General features: G+C 44.8%; 10 non-coding genes across 10 annotated transcripts; 6 read left to right on the top strand and 4 right to left on the bottom strand.

Annotated features, from left to right (window-relative positions):
- Nucleotides 1-607: 607 nt before the first annotated feature.
- Nucleotides 608-749, top strand: LOC138231998 (U4 spliceosomal RNA). Its single transcript, XR_011186956.1, has one exon. It is a non-coding gene; the product is annotated as a U4 spliceosomal RNA (small nuclear RNA).
- Nucleotides 750-5,584: 4,835 nt separating this feature from the next.
- On the top strand, nucleotides 5,585-5,666 carry trnas-uga (transfer RNA serine (anticodon UGA)). The gene has a single exon. It is a non-coding gene; the product is annotated as a tRNA-Ser (tRNA).
- Nucleotides 5,667-7,361: 1,695 nt separating this feature from the next.
- trnag-gcc (transfer RNA glycine (anticodon GCC)) lies at nucleotides 7,362-7,432 on the top strand. The gene has a single exon. It is a non-coding gene; the product is annotated as a tRNA-Gly (tRNA).
- Nucleotides 7,433-12,866: 5,434 nt separating this feature from the next.
- Nucleotides 12,867-13,008, bottom strand: LOC138231983 (U4 spliceosomal RNA). Its single transcript, XR_011186941.1, has one exon. It is a non-coding gene; the product is annotated as a U4 spliceosomal RNA (small nuclear RNA).
- A 653-nt stretch (nucleotides 13,009-13,661) lies between these two features.
- On the top strand, nucleotides 13,662-13,733 carry trnag-ucc (transfer RNA glycine (anticodon UCC)). Its single transcript has one exon. It is a non-coding gene; the product is annotated as a tRNA-Gly (tRNA).
- Nucleotides 13,734-14,566: 833 nt separating this feature from the next.
- LOC138231956 (U4 spliceosomal RNA) lies at nucleotides 14,567-14,708 on the bottom strand. The gene has a single exon (XR_011186913.1). It is a non-coding gene; the product is annotated as a U4 spliceosomal RNA (small nuclear RNA).
- A 653-nt stretch (nucleotides 14,709-15,361) lies between these two features.
- Nucleotides 15,362-15,433, top strand: trnag-ucc (transfer RNA glycine (anticodon UCC)). The gene has a single exon. It is a non-coding gene; the product is annotated as a tRNA-Gly (tRNA).
- Nucleotides 15,434-16,266: 833 nt separating this feature from the next.
- Nucleotides 16,267-16,408, bottom strand: LOC138231955 (U4 spliceosomal RNA). The gene has a single exon (XR_011186912.1). It is a non-coding gene; the product is annotated as a U4 spliceosomal RNA (small nuclear RNA).
- Nucleotides 16,409-17,061: 653 nt separating this feature from the next.
- On the top strand, nucleotides 17,062-17,133 carry trnag-ucc (transfer RNA glycine (anticodon UCC)). Its single transcript has one exon. It is a non-coding gene; the product is annotated as a tRNA-Gly (tRNA).
- An 833-nt stretch (nucleotides 17,134-17,966) lies between these two features.
- LOC138231954 (U4 spliceosomal RNA) lies at nucleotides 17,967-18,108 on the bottom strand. Its single transcript, XR_011186911.1, has one exon. It is a non-coding gene; the product is annotated as a U4 spliceosomal RNA (small nuclear RNA).
- Between the last annotated feature and the right edge of the window lie 310 nt (nucleotides 18,109-18,418).

Genomic DNA, 18,418 nt, shown 5'->3' with positions numbered 1-18,418 from the left:
TTCATTCGAAATCATTGTAAGATTCTCCCTCAGTTCCGTTGTGCAGTGCTTTACCTCTTTCAAAAGGCTTCACTTTCCTAGTCACATTCCAAGGCTCATCGAACCCGGGCTGTTTCCTCCAGCGGTATAGTATTGCAGTGAGACAGCACGATGCCTGCAAGACTATGTCACACTAAACGCCACAGATTGTGTTTGTCCGTTCGTGTCAGTCGTCCTGCAGCCACGGGAAGTGGGACACAAACATGCTGCAATGCTTTCAGGACGTTAGGATTTGTTTGTGCAACATCCGAGAAGAGTACTTGTGGCTTGAATGTGAACTGTACGTGCCCGCCCCCTTTCCTCTGTAGTGCATGAGTTCCTCCCGGCATGCCCTTCGTCATTTATCTGTCATCTTGTATTTAAAGGGTTGTATTTCTGCTGCTGAAAATAAGCAACGGTTTTCTCACAACGCCCTTTGTTCCCGACGGAGCCCTTGTCTGTCATGAAATTCTTCAAAACCTCAAGCTAGAAGAAGAAGACGACAAATATGAAGCGTTACAGCAACGACATGCCATGAGACGATTGATAACGATTTCCATAGGATCCCCGCGGTTGCCTGGCAACCGTCAGATTTGCGCATTGGCAGTATCGTAGCCTGTGAGGTTTAGCCGAGGCGCGATTATTGCTAGTTGAAAACTTTTCCCAATACCCCGCTTCCGCCGGTTTGCAATACAATCGGCGAAAGCAATTTTTGACAGTCTCGTCAGAGCGTGACATAGTCTTGCAGGCATCGTGCTGTCTAACTGCAATACTATACCGCTGGAGGAAACAGCCCGGGTTCAATGAGCCTTGGAATGTGACTAGGAAAGTGAAGCCTTTTGAAAGAGGTAATGTCGACGCTTTTTTAACAGAGCACCAAAAAAGCGTCTTTTTTGAAGGCCTGGGTACTGAGCATTGGTGGTTCAGTGGTAGAATTCTCACTTCCCACGTGGGAGGCTCTGGTTCGATTCCCAGCCAAAGCAGTGGCTTTTGCAGCGAGCGGCTCCATCACTTGCATCCCCTTGCAACTCGCAACTGAAAACCCACTGAAGCAAAGCATTTGTTAGCCAGGTCAGTACCCGGATGAGGGTGAGCTACAGGGAAAAACAAAGTTTCCAGCTGGAAGCGGTGTTAATGGTGCCGGTGGGGGGGCGCTCAACCTGAGGTCTGTGCGGGTCCCAATGCCCCAGCATAGTGACGGAGACGCTGTGTTGTAAAAGGGCGCTGTCTCTTGGATGAGATGTAAAAACGAGGTCACAGCGCTCTGTGGTCATTAAAAATGACCACCAAAACCTTTGACAAAAGCTCTTGGTAATTGATGGTCTTCAATAATGCTTCTCCTTTAGGTACATTTTAAATCAGCTGAAAAATGCTGTGAAATGGGGGGTCACTTCACGCCAGTGTAGGATTTGGGTTACAAGAACCATGAAACTGCACGAGAAAGCCCGTACACTGAATTACACGGCTTTCTATTCAAAGGAGGGCAAAAGAAATTCCCTGAGTTCGATTTTTTGCAGCACAGAGAGGATTGCTGTCGTGAGGCTGGTTAGCTCAGTTGGTTAGAGCGTGGTGCTAATACCGCCAAGGTCGTGGGTTCGATCTCCATACAGGCCAGGTCGTTTTCTCCTCTCTTACAAAAGCTGTTAGGTTCCTTTCCGTGGTGAGATGGGTTGTCATGCAACGCTGCCACATAGTGCCGACAGACAATTAAATGACAAAAATGAAGAGAGTTAAAGCAGCTGGAAAGGTTTTCTTACAACTTTTGAGCTGACACAGTTTTGGAAAATGTTTTCTTCACGCTGCACTGTACCACATAGGCAGCCAAGAGTCTCCAAAACAAAACAGAATTGACAGTCATATAATGTCCATTAACCCCGGTTTTAAACACAGACTCATGTCTGCCATCATAAGAATATGAGTCCAATATTTTAGAATATAGTCAGAATGTCTTCTAACCTTACCTGTGGTGTCTTTAATCCCTATTGCTCAATGCATGGTGTACGTACTGCATACATGTGTCTTGAGAATGAGGAATGGGCCCCTGAGACATTTACCTGTTTCACAAATGATCGGATTTTACTAGAGATTCTGTTTGGGATTCAGATGTGCATTCGGACAGCAATTCCTTTCAAGAAATGATACGTTCTGGATGAGGTCAAAGGTGCTGGAACACTGTATTTAGGATGTGTTTGCAGTGATTGTGTCTCCTGCTTCAACGCAGTGATATATAGATGTGCTCCTGTAATTTATTGGTACATGCCCAGGGCAGTAAGTAGTCTGAGGATTTATTTCCAGAAGGCATAGAGCAGTGAAACAGTGAAGTAGTGCAGCACACTGGATCATTATATTATTAGAATCTATTCTACCTAAATTATTACATTATACACAACTTGAGCTCTCAGCACCGTACTGAGCCCAGGTGTTTTTCTAAAGCTGTCAGGTGCAGTTCATTTACATGAAGGAAATCTCTTACTGGGTACGATTACAATGCAGTAAGTAGCACAGGCTACTAAGGGAGTAGCCTGATGCGTTTAAAAACAACCAGCGCCAGGCAGGAGTCGAACCTCCAAACTCCTAATCCATCGTCAGACACATTATCCATTGCACCACTGGCCCTGGTGTGACACTGCAGGACTGTAACCCAGTGAGCTTAGCACTGCAACTAGTAAAATATTATCCCCGGTCCATTCTTTTCCAAAAGTGAGAAACACCTGTTTTCTACATTTTGTCTGTTTTAAAACCATATCTCTTTAAACCAAACCAAGAGTTTGTCTTTTGCACTGATATTCTGATTCATTTCGATTTCAAAGAAAAAAAAAACATTACCTTCCAAAGCATCATAAAATTGTCCCTTCCTCCAGACTCTACTTCTCTCTTGTAGTAGTACAGCAGACCTTTCCAGGTGATCAGATCACAGAGTCCGAAATGAGCTTCCTCCATCAAGCAAAGTACCTGAACATGACTCTGTCATCATGAAAGCGCCCCTGTAATAAAGAAATTAAATCCGAAATCAAGAGGGCAGTTGCCTACTGAAGTTCAAGAAGTCATAAATTTTAACCTAGCAACACATTAAAGGCTGCATCTATACAAGTACGATTCTAGAAATGCTCACCAGATTACGTTTTAAGAAAGAACTGCGCCTCAGGTTCCGCCGAGATCTTAACTCGGATGGCAGGATTCAGAGTCTGGAGTGTGGAATGATGGCGCACGGAGGGTCCACATACTGTGGATCCCTCAGTGATCTTCCGCGTGTTCAAACTGCCAGCGTGTGACTCCCCTGTCCCCCTGACCTCATTGCTCTGCTCTCGCCTCTCTGCAGCTGAGCCCGACTCATGGTAAAGTGGAAAAAAATATGCCCTCAACGTGAGATTTACTCTGGAGTGAGGATAGTTGTTACCTTCTTATCGTTGAAACGGATGTATGTGATGTGGCGACTAGTTTCTTCTCCATTAGCAGGCTTAAGGTTAAAGAAAAAAACATTGCTGACTTCTTTTTTTTTTGCCAGCCGCGAGCGCTGATTAGCGAGGTTTGTATTTCATGTTTTGCAAGTTGCATCCATTTTAAGAAAAACAAGTCATTCAAGACAGGAAATGAATACTTGCATTTAATTAAGTCTAGACGTAGGCGGTTGTCTGTAAGGACCAGTTCTGTTCGAGAAGACAGAACAAAGAATGCACCACTGGGATTCGGACCCAGGATCTCCTGTTTAAGAGACAAGCGCTTTAACCAACTAAGCCACGGCACCCCGGGAGTATTGTCCTTTTGCAGCCACTTGGACACGCCACTCAGACACATCTGCATTCGGTGTGTGCTCCGCCTGCTCGCTGAGCAAGTTGCCACCTTTACATACAATAGCAACATCGACACCAAGAGAAAGGATGACAAATGGCTTTTATCTGGAACTTTTCATGTCCAAGGAGCTCAATGTGCTTTCTGTGTACAACAGGGCCACTGAACTCCACACTGGCCACTGAACCACAGCAGTGGCTTGCTGGCTTGACATCTCCCAAGGAAAATGTTGAAATCGCATGTGGAACAGGAAAAGGACCCTCGAGTACGAGGGAAAAAAAAGAAAAAGATCATCTGGAGCGCGCCAACCCATTTCTGGACAGCCCAGTTCTGTTCACGAGGTGGCTGAGTGGTTAAGGCGATGGCTTGTTAATCCATTGTGCTCTGCATGTATGAGTTCAAATCCCACTCTTGTCGGTTTCCATGTCTGACATGTGTGCCCGTTCGACGTTGGCCCTCCTTTTGTTTGCTCCAGTACTAGAGCCTTACATTTTCTAGCGGTGGCTGAACATGGTATAGTAGGCTAACGTCGGTATCGAGCAGTGGCAGTAACAGTATTTACGTGCCACTGCTGCCAAGTGGCTCTGGGTTGAGACCGCGTTTTCACTTACTTGCAGCACAAACGGAGAAAGCGATTTTTGACAGTCTCTCGAGAGACTGCGCTAGGTGTTTAGGGATAGACTTTGTCAGTTCCCCCTGGGATGATGGCCTCTCAAATAGTTTGTGATTCCTCTAGACGTTTATACAGTAGAAGCCTGCTTCGTGGCTTAAATCCAAGCTAAGGAAACGAGTTAGAGGTCTGATGCAGAACTGCGAATTCAATGAAGGGGAACACTACAGTACATTGCACTGTATGTGTGAGGAAAGCTGCCCCCTTCTGTTCCTTGTCGACCGAACAGAGGACTGTAAAGGATACCGCCAAGAAACTTTAGGATGCTGGTTGGAATCCAGCTCCAAAGAAGCCCCTTTGGGTGTTATGTAATCAAAAAGTAAGAACAGAGAATCTCCCTTTGATCAAAAGCGCAACAGAACTGTTTTCCGTGGAGCAGGTTTCAGACCCGTAGACCTGTTTTATTTGTAGGGCAGGGCGCATTCCCAAACGCGAATCTCCTGTTTTAGAAATGCTTTGGGCGGCGTGAAGTGAAAATAAGAAGTGGGCTCCAGATGCACATGGAAGCAATCAAGTGTTTCATCCGAGCTGTTTCAAAGACTGCTCAACAGCTTTCCTTTTACAGAGGCCCAACGATTAATGATGGGGGTGCACCCTTCAATGTGCCTTACGACTCTAGGGAGTGATTGAGACGATTCGTAGCGTGTGTTCATTTCCCTCTATTCCCCATGTTGCAGTGGTAAGATGACGTAAATTCCTGCTTCGACACGTAACGGCGTTATAATCAAGTACAGGAGCTGAGGGCTTTTGTTTTGTTTCGTTTTCTATGGCGTTCGTAAGCGCGCAAAACAAAGACAATTCCTGCGTCTAACACGAATGTAAATGCTTTTGAAAGTGCAGTGTGGTGCAGCTTGTAAAATCCTTGTCCACATTTGTGGTTTGTTGATGTTTTTTCTGTCTGCCAAAGTTGCATTTTGACATCCGGACGGGGAGACTTTATCATTTGAACGTGAAGCCAGCCTTAAACCCTCTGAGGCGTGTCTGTCTGCCGGCATGTATCTTGTGAAAGGTTTTTTTTTTAACAGAGAGCGACTTTAAAAAGGTTTCCGCAGCCACCTCGCACTCCGTGTTAGATTATAGGAGGAATGCGGCGGCGGCGAGCTCGCTGTAGTCGTGGCCGAGTAGTTAAGGCGATGGATTTGAAATCCATTGGGGACTCCCCGCTCAGGTTCGAATCCTGCCGACTACGGCGTCTGCCGCACGTCACCTTGTGCCTGTGCGGCAAAGGCGAAGTGCCGCTTCTCCTTTCCTGGTACTATAAAAATGCTACATCGCTTGGTCCTGCTTCCATGGAAAGCAGTTCTTCAGGTAATTCTACTCTCTTACCAAAGCTGTTAGGTTTCTTTCCGTGGTGAGATGGGTTGTCATGCAACGCTGCCACATAGTGCCGACAGACAAGTGTGTTGCGGGAGAAGAGAAAAGTGTTTGAAGATTTAAGAGTGTCTTAGGTGGAGCCAAAATCAAGTGTCACAAATGCAAGTGGGAAGATTTCCAATGTTTAATATGGTCAAAATAAGCGGAAGTTACCAGCTGGTCCGGCACAGTCTGCCATGCTTTTGTCATATACTGTAAAGTGGTGTGGAACTGGGTGTCGAACTGGAGCCTCACCATTTGCATATGTGAGGCTCCAGTTATACATCGAGTGTCACATTAAATGACAAAAATGAAGAGAGTTAAAGCACCTGGAGAGGTTTTCTTACAACTTTTGAGCTGACACAGTTTTGGAAAATGTTTCCTTCACGGTGCACTGAACAACATAGGCAGCCAAGAGTCTCCAAAACAAAACAGAATGGACAGATAGGAGAAAATTCCCACTCGTCCTGAAGTTCCCAAAATCCAGCACTGAGCGTAAACAAAGTGTCTAAGTAGCGTGGGAATGCTAACCCTAACCCTAGCTGGAGTTTGAGCAATCCGGCACTGAGCGTAAGAAGATGAGTCAAAGTAACGTCTAATCGGATTAGTTTCCTTAGAGCTGGTTCAGAGTTTGCTCAAGAGTTTACCTTTCACAGATGCGCAAAGAAGAATGTTGGGGGTGCACGCTTCAAGGCGCCTTACAGCTGTAGGGAGTGATTCGAGACGATTCGTGGCGTGTGCTCGTTCCCATATACCGTACGACCCGGGGTGCAGTGCTAGGATGACGTACAATACCGCTTGGGCACGTAACGGGGTTATATGCAAGTGCAGGACGTGAGGGTTTTCGTTTGTTCGTTTTGTTTTGCTCTGCTTTGCTTTGTTTTGCTTTCCATCGCGTTGGTAAGAGCGTAAATAAAAAGGCGATTCCTGTGTCTACCACTAATGTAAGAGCTATTTCAAGTGCGACGTGGTGCGGCTTTTCAAATGCTTGTGGGCATTTCTCTGTTGTTGATTCTTTTTTTGTGTGTAACAAAGTGGCATTTTCATGTCCGGACGGGGAGACTTTATCATTCCGACATGAAGCCACCCTTAAGTCCTCTGAGGCGTGTCTGTCTGCAAGGCTTGTATTTTGGAAATGTTTTTTTGAAACGGAGAACGACTTTGAAATAGGCTTCCGCCGGCGCCTCGCGATCCAGGTAAGATTGTAGCAAGAACGCAGCGGCAGTGGGGCTTGCTGTAGTCGTGGCTGAGTGGTTAAGGCAATGGACTAGAAATCCATTGGGGTCTCCCCGCACAGGTTCCAATCCTGCCGACTACGTTGTCCACTTTCAGTCGGTGTGTTTCGGCTCAAGCAAAGAAGCGCGCCTCTTTGCTGTTCCTGGTGGTTTTAAAACGCCCAATCGCTTGTACCCGCTGCCTTAGAAATAAGTTCTTCAGCGTCCGCAAATGGCATTTTGCAGCTGGAAGCAGATGTCGACGCGTTTTGCACAGAGCACCAAAAAAGCGTCTTTTTTGAAGGCCCAGGCACTGAGCATTGGTGGTTCAGTGGTAGAATTCTCGCCTGCCACGCGGGAGGCTCGGGTTCGATTCCCGGCCAATGCAGTGGCTTTTGCAGCGAGCGGCTCCATCACTTGCATCCCCTTGCAACTCGCAACTGAAAACCCACTGAAGCTAAGCAGGTGTGAGCCAGGTCAGTACCTGGATGAGGATGAGCTACAGGGAAAAACAAAGCTTCCAGCTGGAAGCGGTGTTAATGGTGCCGGCGGGGGGGCGCTCACCCTGAGGTCTGTGCGGGTCCCAATGCCCCAGTATAGTGACGGAGATGCTGTGTTGTAAAAGGGCGCTGTCTTTTGGATGAGATGTAAAACCGAGGTCACAGCGCTCTGTGGTCATTCAAAATGACCACCAAAACCTTTGACAAAAGCTCTTGGTAATTGATGGTCTTCAATAATGCTTCTCCTTTAGGTACATTTTAAATCAGCTGAAAAATGCTGTGAAATGGGGGGGCACTTCAGGCCAGTGTAGGATTTGGGTTACAAGAACCATGAAACTGCACGAGAAAGCCCGTACACTGATTACACGGCTTTCTATTCAAAGGAGGACAAAAGAAATTCCCTGAGTTTGATTTTTTGCAGCACAGAGAGGAGCACTGTCGTGAGGCTGGTTAGCTCAGTTGGTTAGAGCGTGGTGCTAATAACGCCAAGGTCGCGGGTTTGAGCCCTGTACGGGCCAGGTCTAGGTCCAGGTCCCTGTTTGTGAAACAGGCAAATGACTGTCTCAGGGGCCCATTCCTCATTCTCAAGACACATGTATGCAGTATGTACACCGTGCATTGAGCAATAGGGACTGAATACACCACAGGTAAGGTTAGAAGTCATTCTGAGGTGCCACATGTGAGGGATACAGCTAGGCATCCGAAATGTAGGGTTTGAGACCCTTCAGGAGTACTGCATCCTTTGAGACAGACCCGTGCATGTTAAACAAATGATCATTTCTTTCGGCATTAGGGACTAAATATACTAAACATATGATGCTAAAATGTTATTTTCACATATATTAATGTAATAAATGATTGCTTATGCTTTAGAAACAAATCTAATTAAAATAAAAGCTTAAGTTTTGTATTTATCTTGTACCATAGAACATGATTTTCTTTGTATTTCAAGCCCACAAAGTGTCCAAATGACGCACTACATGATATAAGGAAGATTATCACATGCATATCGGTATTATCTTTCTTATGAAAATGCATTCCTTTCATTACCTTTTACTTTTTAAAATGAACTCAAATTGAGTATAATGTAATAATTTAAGTAGAATAGATTCTAATAATATAATGATCCAGTGTTTTGCACTACTTCACTGCTTCACTGCTCTATGCCATCTGGAAATAAATCCTCAGACTGCTTACTGCCCTGGGCATGTACCAATAAATTACAGGAGCACAGCTATATATCACTGCGTTGAAGCAGGAGACACAATCACTGCAAACACATCCTAGATACAGTGTTCCAGCACCTTTGACCTCATCCAGAACGTATCATTTCTTGAAAGGGATTGCTGTCCGAATGCACATCTGAATCCCAAACAGAATATCTAGTAAAATACGATCATTTGTGAAACAGGCAAATGACTGTCTCAGGGGCCTATTCCTCATTGTCAGACACATGTATGGAATGCTTTCACCGTGCATTGAGCAATAGGGATTAAAAACACCGCAGGTAAGGTTAGATGTCATGTTCTATGATCATTTCTTTCAGCATTAGGGACTAAATATACTAAACGTATGATGCTAAAATGTTATTTTTACATATATTAATGTAATAAATGATTGCTTATGCTTTATAAACAAATCTAATTAAAATAAAAGCTTAAGTTTTGTATTTATCTTGTACCATAGAACATGATTTGCTTTGTATTTCAAGCCCACAAAGTGTCCAAATGTTCTATGATCATTTCTTTCAGCATTAGGGACTAAATATACCAAACGTATGATGCTAAAATCCTGAAAAAAGGATGTGCTCCATCTCGTCAGTAGATTGGATTCCAAAACTGATTTGGGTCAATATACATTACCTTTGAAATTAAAGTACAGTCTACTGTAGGGAACCATCAACTTAGAAAGCATTGGCCTTCCCTGGGGGTCAGGTAGGGGCAAAAGATAAACCTTTATCCTATCTTTATCTTAAGATAAGTGGCCAAGCAGTATTTTTCCAAGTTTCACCAAGCACATCATGTTGCCATAGTAGACAAAGTTCTATAAAATGTTAAATAACTTTTAAAAAAAGCATCTTGGTCTTACAGTACTGTACAAGGTGAATTAAACTGTCCCTGGTAATAAAAAGTAATTAGAAGCATCTCAGAAACTTTATCTCTAGAAACATTAGCTGTTTTATATCATGTAATTTAGTGTGATGTTGTCAGAATTCAAGGACATTAGCACACACAGAAATTGGTTCAGTTAAATCTAAAAAACACAGCTAAACATGGGTTTAAATGTAACAGAAGTCTTACCTCTTGTCAAAAGATTTAATTCAAGAAGCGATGTAATAAATGATTGCTTATGCTTTATAAACAAATCTAATTAAAATAAAAGCTTAAGTTTTGTATTTATCTTGTACCATAGAACATGATTTTCTTTGTATTTGAAGCCCACAAAGTGTCCAAATGATGCACTACATGATATAAGGAAGATTATCACATGCATATCGGTATTATCTTTCTTATGAAAATGCATTCCTTTCATTACCTTTTACTTTTTAAAATGAACTCAAATTGTGTATAATGTAATAATTTAAGTAGAATAGATTCAGGTAGGAAATATAGAGTCATGATGTTTATGGCTGACATCATTTCACATGGGTGAATTTTAAGCTAAGAAATAAAAACATTTACAATGAAGATACCATTGCTTAATTTTAAATGCCTTTAAAAAATAAATACCTCCTGAGAATAATTTGCCACTCCCAGATCCTTGGTAAGGTACTGTTTGAATCCAATCAGGAGAGGAGCATCCAGGGAGTGCTTTCTATAGAGTCCAGCTTGGGCCACTCTCTTCCGGCCTGCTGATACTTTTTAACTACTCAGGGCCTGTAAGGATATAAAACACCGGTTTAAACATTTTAGACCTATAAGACAAATTAGAATTTTAGTAAAAAATAGATACATCTGAAAAATAAAAAGTCTTACTGCTGATAGAGTTCTTCAGAGCTCACATCTTCCCCTTCCTTATCCGCTTCTGTTTCAGTTTCTAGAGCAGCCTCTGGCATCTCTTCCTCCTGGACTGCGGCCTCTTGCTCAGGGCCGCTGGAATGCAGGTAGATTCTTTTCAACATGCTTTTACATAATATGTTGTAACAATGATTTCAAAAAGAAACTACAGAAGCCTTACAGATTAAAAATATCTCACCTTGCCAATGTGTCTTCAGGCTTCCCATGTACAAAAAGGCCCAAGGACTCTAGCAGTCTTACAACCACTATCCTGTTTGCCTCACCAGACACGATCTCTATTCTGTGGTAATCCACGATGACCCCGTTCTTCAGGTGATTCATCATGTCCTCCCTCGCCTGTTGAGAGGCCATCCTGATGTTTTCTGCCGTGGCGTGCTTCATACACGCCCTCTTCAAGTGAGCAGGAAGCTGATCAAGAGTATTCAGGCACATCTTGCACACCAGGGGAATCCTCGCGGGTTTCCTTTGAAAATAAATAATACCATCTGTGTATAGAAACAAGCTAAGACTGATTTCTTAAATTATCCTTAATTTTCTCTCTCATAGTTTGAGCATAATGATTTTATTGCATTTATATAAGAATTGCTCATTGCTCCTAAATAAATAATGGTTTCATAAAAAAGTGAACACTTGGTCTCAGTCACAGACTTTCCAATAGAAGCCATTGTGGAGTTCAGCAACTGCAGGTCCTAGAAGTGGGGAAGGAATTTTAAAAGAGAAATTGAATTACAATACAGAAGGAATGGCTGAGGGATCACTGAAATATATATATACAAATTCCAAAGACTGAGTCCATATAGAAACAACTACCTTTCATTTTCAGTATAAGAAAAAAAAAACATTATCTTCCAAAGCATCATAAAATTGTCCCTTCTTCCAGACTCTACTTCTCTCTTGTAGTAGTATAGCAGACCTTTCCAGGTGAGCAGATCACAGAGTCCGAAATGAGCTTCCTCCATCAAGCAAAGTACCTGAACATGACTCTGTCTTCATAAAAGCGCCCCTGTAATAAAGAAATTAAATCCGAAATCAAGAGGGCAGTTGCCTACTGAAATACAAGAAGTCATCAATTTTAACCTAGCAACACATTAAAGGCTGCATCTATACAAGTACGATTCTAGAAATGCTCACCAGATTACGTTTTAAGAAGGAACTGCGCCTCAGGTTCCGCCGAGATCTTAACTCGGATGGCAGGATTCAGAGTCCGGAGTGCGGACTGATGGCGCACGGAGGGTCCATATACTGTGGATCCCTCAGTGATCTTCCGCGTATTCAAACCGCCAGCGTGTGACTCCCCTGTCCCCGTGACCTCATTGCTCTGCTCTCTCCTCTGTGCAGCTGAGCCCGACTCACGGTAAAATGGAAAAAAATATGCCCTCGACGTGAGATTTATTCTGGAGCGAGCCAGTGTTGCGCATAGCTGCCTTCAAAGCAGTTAACCCAGGTTCGATTCCCGGCCAACGCAGTTACGAATGTTTTCAAATGCTGTCATGAGCCTTGGATTGTGACTAGCAAAGCGAAGCCTTTTGAAAGAGCTAAAGCACTGCAAAACGGAATTGAAGGAGAATCTTACAGGGGATTCTGAGCAGAGTCTGCATACATGCAGTCAGATAAAGGTGCTGAAAGCTTGAGCTACTCTCAATGTCATGCTGCCCTTCCCCGGAGTAAATCTGTTACATTGTAAGAATGCTTCTGGCAGGTTCAAAAAGAGACCCTTGTTAATTGGAGAAATCAATGATTTCGAATGAATTCTGTATGCGTTAAAAGACAGCTATACACAGAAAACATGCAGGACACTGCTCATGATGTTTCCCGAGCAGAAACACAGTGCGTTTTTCCAAGCCATTTGACAAAGCCCACCCACTGAAAACTGCAGCAGATCGTGTAAAGACGTTCAACTTTGTAACTACTGCACGCACAGGAAGCAGAATAAATTCCTCTTTTCAAACTGTCAAAGGTTTGCTTTGCGAACGCTGCAGGACATCGCACAATCTCTTTTGAATGGGGACAAACGATTTCTTATGGGGCGCAGTAAGTACAGACGTTTAAAATGCTCCACTCATGCCGACGATGCAGCATGAAGAAGCGCAACCTAACTTTTGACAGACAAAAGCCAGGCGCCGCTACGAGCAATATGAAATCATACTGACAAGCACACGGCGTTTCGCGCTGACACAAAAGTAATCTCGACAGACGCTGTTCTCTGCATAAAGCTGAAAGAGCGTTTCTGTTGACACGTAACAAGTTCGTTTCTTTCTACCATGATATCACCGTGACCAAATCTGTCTTTAAACACCTTGCTCAGTCTCTGACGAGACTGTCAAAAATTGCTTTCGCCGATTGTATTGCAAACCGGCGGAAGCGGGGTATTGGGAAAAGTTTTCAACTAGCAATAATCACGCCTCGGCTAACCCTCACAGGCTACGATACTGCCACTGCGCAAAGCTGACGGTTGCCAGGCAACCGCGGGGATCCTATGGAAATCGTTATCGATCGTGTCATGGCATGTCGTTGCGGTAACGCTTCATATTTGTCGTCTTCTTCTTCTTCTAGCTTGAGGTTTTGAAGAATTTCATGACAGACAAGGGCTCCGTTGGGAACAAAGGGCGTTGTGAGAAAACCGTTGCTTATTTTCAGCAGCAGAAATACAACCCTTTAAATACAAGATGACAGAACAATGACGAAGGGCGTGCCGGGAGGAACTCATGCACTACAGAGGAAAGGGGGCGGGCACGTACAGTTCACATTCAAGCCACAAGTACTCTTCTCGGATGTTACACAAACAAATCCTAACGTCTTGAAAGCATTTCAGCATGTTTGTGTCCCACTTCCCGTGGCTGCAGGACGACTGACACGAACGGACAAACACAATCTGTGGCGTTTAGCGTGACATAGTCTTGCAGGCATCGTGCTGTCTCACTGCAATACTATACCGCTGGAGGAAACAGTCCATCTGGCCATGAAACTCATTTGAACGTCTAGCTACAGCAACTAACAATATCATGATTTATTCAGGATGTGTGGAATCAGCACGTCCCGGAGACAGCTTCCGAAATCGTGAGCATTCTCTGGTGGTGTCCTGCAGGGCGCCTGTGGGCGTGCGTTGGTGGTATAGTGGTGAGCATAGCTGCCTTCCAAGCAGTTGACCTGGGTTCGATTCCCGGCCAACGCAGTGGCGATTGGTTTTAAATGCTGTCATGAGCCTTGGATTGTGACTAGCAAAGCGAAGCCTTTTGAAAGAGCTAAAGCACTGCAAAACGGAATTGAAGGAGAATCTTACAGGGGATTCTGAGCGGTGTCTGCATACACGCAGTCCGATACGGGTGCTGAAAGCTTGAGCTACTCTCAACGTCATGCTGCCTTTCCCCGGAGTAAATCTGTTACATTGAAAGAATGCTTCTGGCAGGTTCAAAAAGGGACCCTTGTTAATTGGAGAAATCAATGATTTCGAATGAATTCTGTATGCGTTAAAAGACAGCTATACACAGAAAACATGCAGGACACTGCTCATGATGTCTCAGTGCGTTTTTCAAAGCCATCTGACAAAGCCCGCCCACTGAAAACTGCAGCACATCGTGTAAAGACGTTCAACTTTGTAACTACTGCACGCACAGGAAGCAGAATAAATTCCTCTTTTCAAACTGTCAAAGGTTTGCTTTGCGAACGCTGCAGGACATCGCACAATATCTTTTGAACGGGGACAAACCATTTCTTATGGGGCGCAGTAAGTACAGACGTTTAAAAAGCTCCACTCATGCCGACGATGCAGCATGAAGAAGCGCAACCTAACTTTTGACAGACAAAAGCCGGGCGCCGCTACGAGCAATATGAAATCAAACTGACAGCACACGGCGTTTCGCGCTGACTCAAAAGTGATCTCGACAGACGCTGTTCTCTGCATAACGCTGAAAGAGCTAAAGAGCGTTTCTGTTGACACGTAACAAGCTCGTTTCTTTCTACCATGATGTCACCATGACCAAATCTGTCTTTAAACACCTTGCTCAGTCTCTGACGAGACTGTCAAAAATTGCTTTCGCCGATTGTATTGCAAACCGGCGGAAGCGGGGTATTGGGAAAAGTTTTCAACTAGCAATAATCGCGCCTCGGCTAAACCTCACAGGCTACGATACTGCCACTGCGCAAAGCTGACGGTTGCCAGGCAACCGCGGGGATCCTATGGAAATCGTTATCGATCGTCTCATGGCATGTCGTTGCGGTAACGCTTCATATTTGCCGTCTTCTTCTTCTTCTAGCTTGAGGTTTTGAAGAATTTCATGACAGACAAGGGCTCCGTTGGGAACAAAGGGCGTTGTGAGAAAACCGTTGCTTATTTTCAGCAGCAGAAATACAACCCTTTAAATACAAGATGACAGAACAATGACGAAGGGCGTGCCGGGAGGAACTCATGCACTACAGAGGAAAGGGGGCGGGCACGTACAGTTCACATTCAAGCCACAAGTACTCTTCTCGGATGTTACACAAACAAATCCTAACGTCTTGAAAGCATTGCAGCATGTTTGTGTCCCACTTCCCGTGGCTGCAGGACGACTGACACGAACGGACAAACACAATCTGTGGCGTTTAGCGTGACATAGTCTTGCAGGCATCGTGCTGTCTCACTGCAATACTATACCGCTGGAGGAAACGGTCCATCTGGCCATGAAACTCATTTGAACGTCTAGCTACAGCAACTAACAATATCATGATTTATTCAGGATGTGTGGAATCGGCACGTCCCGGAGACAGCTTCCGAAATCGTGAGCATTCTCTGGTGGTGTCCTGCAGGGCGCCTGTGGGCGTGCGTTGGTGGTATAGTGGTGAGCATAGCTGCCTTCCAAGCAGTTGACCTGGGTTCGATTCCCGGCCAACGCAGTGGCGATTGGTTTTAAATGCTGTCATGAGCCTTGGATTGTGACTAGCAAAGCGAAGCCTTTTGAAAGAGCTAAAGCACTGCAAAACGGAATTGAAGGAGAATCTTACAGGGGATTCTGAGCGGTGTCTGCATACACGCAGTCCGATACGGGTGCTGAAAGCTTGAGCTACTCTCAATGTCATGCTGCCTTTCCCCGGAGTAAATCTGTTACATTGAAAGAATGCTTCTGTCAGGTTCAAAAAGGGACCCTTGTTAATTGGAGAAATCAATGATTTCGAATGAATTCTGTATGCGTTAAAAGACAGCTATACACAGAAAACATGCAGGACACTGCTCATGATGTCTCAGTGCGTTTTTCAAAGCCATCTGACAAAGCCCGCCCACTGAAAACTGCAGCACATCGTGTAAAGACGTTCATCTTTGTAACTACTGCACGCACAGGAAGCAGAATAAATTCCTCTTTTCAAACTGTCAAAGGTTTGCTTTGCGAACACTGCAGGACATCGCACAATATCTTTTGAACGGGGACAAACCATTTCTTATGGGGCGCAGTAAGTACAGACGTTTAAAAAGCTCCACTCATGCCGACGATGCAGCATGAAGAAGCGCAACCTAACTTTTGACAGACAAAAGCCGGGCGCCGCTACGAGCAATATGAAATCAAACTGACAGCACACGGCGTTTCGCGCTGACTCAAAAGTGATCTCGACAGACGCTGTTCTCTGCATAACGCTGAAAGAGCTAAAGAGCGTTTCTGTTGACACGTAACAAGCTCGTTTCTTTCTACCATGATGTCACCATGACCAAATCTGTCTTTAAACACCTTGCTCAGTCTCTGACGAGACTGTCAAAAATTGCTTTCGCCGATTGTATTGCAAACCGGCGGAAGCGGGGTATTGGGAAAAGTTTTCAACTAGCAATAATCGCGCCTCGGCTAAACCTCACAGGCTACGATACTGCCACTGCGCAAAGCTGACGGTTGCCAGGCAACCGCGGGGATCCTATGGAAATCGTTATCGATCGTCTCATGGCATGTCGTTGCGGTAACGCTTCATATTTGTCGTCTTCTTCTTCTTCTAGCTTGAGGTTTTGAAGAATTTCATGACAGACAAGGGCTCCGTTGGGAACAAAGGGCGTTGTGAGAAAACCGTTGCTTATTTTCAGCAGCAGAAATACAACCCTTTAAATACAAGATGACAGAACAATGACGAAGGGCGTGCCGGGAGGAACTCATGCACTACAGAGGAAAGGGGGCGGGCACGTACAGTTCACATTCAAGCCACAAGTACTCTTCTCGGATGTTACACAAACAAATCCTAACGTCTTGAAAGCATTTCAGCATGTTTGTGTCCCACTTCCCGTGGCTGCAGGACGACTGACACGAACGGACAAACACAATCTGTGGCGTTTAGCGTGACATAGTCTTGCAGGCATCGTGCTGTCTCACTGCAATACTATACCGCTGGAGGAAACAGTCCATCTGGCCATGAAACTCATTTGAACGTCTAGCTACAGCAACTAACAATATCATGATTTATTCAGGATGTGTGGAATCAGCACATCCCGGAGACAGCTTCCGAAATCGTGAGCATTCTCTGGTGGTGTCCTGCAGGGCGCCTGTGGGCGTGCGTTGGTGGTATAGTGGTGAGCATAGCTGCCTTCCAAGCAGTTGACCTGGGTTCGATTCCCGGCCAACGCAGTGGCGATTGGTTTTAAATGCTGTCATGAGCCTTGGATTGTGACTAGCAAAGCGAAGCCTTTTGAAAGAGCTAAAGCACTGCAAAACGGAATTGAAGGAGAATCTTACAGGGGATTCTGAGCGGTGTCTGCATACACGCAGTCCGATACGGGTGCTGAAAGCTTGAGCTACTCTCAACGTCATGCTGCCTTTCCCCGGAGTAAATCTGTTACATTGAAAGAATGCTTCTGGCAGGTTCAAAAAGGGACCCTTGTTAATTGGAGAAATCAATGATTTCGAATGAATTCTGTATGCGTTAAAAGACAGCTATACACAGAAAACATGCAGGACACTGCTCATGATGTCTCAGTGCGTTTTTCAAAGCCATCTGACAAAGCCCGCCCACTGAAAACTGCAGCACATCGTGTAAAGACGTTCAACTTTGTAACTACTGCACGCACAGGAAGCAGAATAAATTCCTCTTTTCAAACTGTCAAAGGTTTGCTTTGCGAACGCTGCAGGACATCGCACAATATCTTTTGAACGGGGACAAACCATTTCTTATGGGGCGCAGTAAGTACAGACGTTTAAAAAGCTCCACTCATGCCGACGATGCAGCATGAAGAAGCGCAACCTAACTTTTGACAGACAAAAGCCGGGCGCCGCTACGAGCAATATGAAATCAAACTGACAGCACACGGCGTTTCGCGCTGACTCAAAAGTGATCTCGACAGACGCTGTTCTCTGCATAACGCTGAAAGAGCTAAAGAGCGTTTCTGTTGACACGTAACAAGCTCGTTTCTTTCTACCATGATGTCACCATGACCAAATCTGTCTTTAAACACCTTGCTCAGTCTCTGACGAGACTGTCAAAAATTGCTTTCGCCGATTGTATTGCAAACCGGCGGAAGCGGGGTATTGGGAAAAGTTTTCAACTAGCAATAATCGCGCCTCGGCTAAACCTCACAGGCTACGATACTGCCACTGCGCAAAGCTGACGGTTGCCAGGCAACCGCGGGGATCCTATGGAAATCGTTATCGATCGTCTCATGGCATGTCGTTGCGGTAACGCTTCATATTTGTCGTCTTCTTCTTCTTCTAGCTTGAGGTTTTGAAGAATTTCATGACAGACAAGGGCTCCGTTGGGAACAAAGGGCGTTGTGAGAAAACCGTTGCTTATTTTCAGCAGCAGAAATACAACCCTTTAAATACAAGATGACAGAACAATGACGAAGGGCGTGCCGGGAGGAACTCATGCACTACAGAGGAAAGGGGGCGGGCACGTACAGTTCACATTCAAGCCACA

Source organism: Lepisosteus oculatus, unplaced genomic scaffold (genome assembly GCF_040954835.1).
Source record: "Lepisosteus oculatus isolate fLepOcu1 unplaced genomic scaffold, fLepOcu1.hap2 HAP2_SCAFFOLD_62, whole genome shotgun sequence".
Classification (NCBI taxonomy): Eukaryota; Metazoa; Chordata; class Actinopteri; order Semionotiformes; family Lepisosteidae; genus Lepisosteus; species Lepisosteus oculatus.
The sequence above is the reverse complement of the archived record's forward strand: the minus strand, read 5'-3'. Positions and strand labels throughout refer to the sequence as shown.